Source organism: Choloepus didactylus, chromosome 4 (assembly GCF_015220235.1).
Source record: "Choloepus didactylus isolate mChoDid1 chromosome 4, mChoDid1.pri, whole genome shotgun sequence".
Taxonomy (NCBI): Eukaryota; Metazoa; Chordata; class Mammalia; order Pilosa; family Megalonychidae; genus Choloepus; species Choloepus didactylus.
The window spans coordinates 23,787,151-23,788,591 of record NC_051310.1 but is presented as its reverse complement, the minus strand read 5'-3'; the positions used below and the strand labels follow the sequence as shown (position 1 = coordinate 23,788,591).

The 1,441-nt window shown below is 37.0% G+C and overlaps 1 pseudogene; it reads right to left on the bottom strand.

Annotated features, from left to right (window-relative positions):
• Positions 1 to 820: 820 nt before the first annotated feature.
• LOC119533699 lies at positions 821 to 973 on the bottom strand (annotated as a pseudogene).
• Between the last annotated feature and the right edge of the window lie 468 nt (positions 974 to 1,441).

Sequence of the window (1,441 nt, the reverse complement as noted above, 5' to 3'; positions counted from 1 at the left end):
TGAGCCAACTTTTAATGGAGTAACCCAAGTCTATAAAATTTTAACCAGTATGCTGAAAAATGACATAATCTATCACCATTAGCATCATTAATTCTGTAACCTATTATATAAGATAAAGAATTTACAAACACCATACACACACATTCACACAAACATACACATATAAAGCTCTGCTTAAAGAAGCTATGGTGGTGGCAGTGGTGGTCATCTTTTTTTAACCAGATCTTCTGATACATGCATTTTATTTACACAGAAAAATATGACAGAGGGGTAAGAGTATAATGATAAACCAAAACCATATTACCTATGTATTCAGGTAGAGAACAAGTTTTCAATTGGAGGTGACTATTAGAAAGAAAACAATACAAAGAAAAAACAAGATGGATAATAAGATACAGTATGCATTTGCTTCAGCAGAGAAATAATCGAAAACGGAAAACTTGTCAAGCACCCTAAGGTTTTCTGTCTCCAATCACTCAAGATTACTGAAATAGCCATATTTCAAGTTTGACACCATGACAGATTTTACAAATATTTTCTAAATGCATTTTACAAAAAGAAATATAGTTGAAAATATATACATTTTAAAGATACAATCTGGTATTGTAAAATGAGCATTGGCCAGAATGTCAACAGATCCAAGTTCTAGATCACTGTCTTCCTAAGCGGCTTTGTATTTGAAGCAACTCACTATATTTCCTTAACTGGGATTTCATACCTGTAAAATAAGTCATTAAGATCTGTCCTTTTCCTTCCACACATATTTCTCAAATGCCTCTCCAATGCCATTATTTCTTTTTTCTCTTTTTTTTTTTCCTTTAAGGGGAGACCGTGAACGCAGTCCCCCACTACCACAAATTATGCAGTCGCGTTTCCCACATTTGGGGAAATCGCAGGGGTTAGCACATCCAGAGTGCAATGGATAAGCCTCGCCCTGGAAAAACCAGAAGTGTCTCCCCTGCCAGGTAAGTATCTCTCCAACACAATTAAAGGATGTGTTTCACACACACTGACTAAATGATGTGGTCCTTGCCCTCAAAGTCTTGCAGCCCAGTTAAGAAAAGAAAATGCACACCCTTAACATCCAAGAAAGTATGGGACTGAATGTCATATTGTGGTTTAAAGATTCAAAGCTTTGCAGGCCTTCAGAAGAAACTATTCAGAAATGACCTGAAGAAACTTACAATTTGGACAAGTGGAGGGGAGGGGAGAAGACTTTCTGAATAAATGGTACACATCACAGCTCAAGCATGAGCGTGAACTGGGGAAGGAGCAAGGCACAGCCAGGGAAAAACCTCTCAGTGAGAGAGGCTGCACACTGGAAGCTGAGAAAATTTGCCCCACCAGAAAAGTATGCTTAATTCATTCCAGTTTTATACCCAGTTTACAAAATTGATGCAAAAAAAAAAAAAAAAGCTTGGCTTTGAAATGTGCTTTTCAT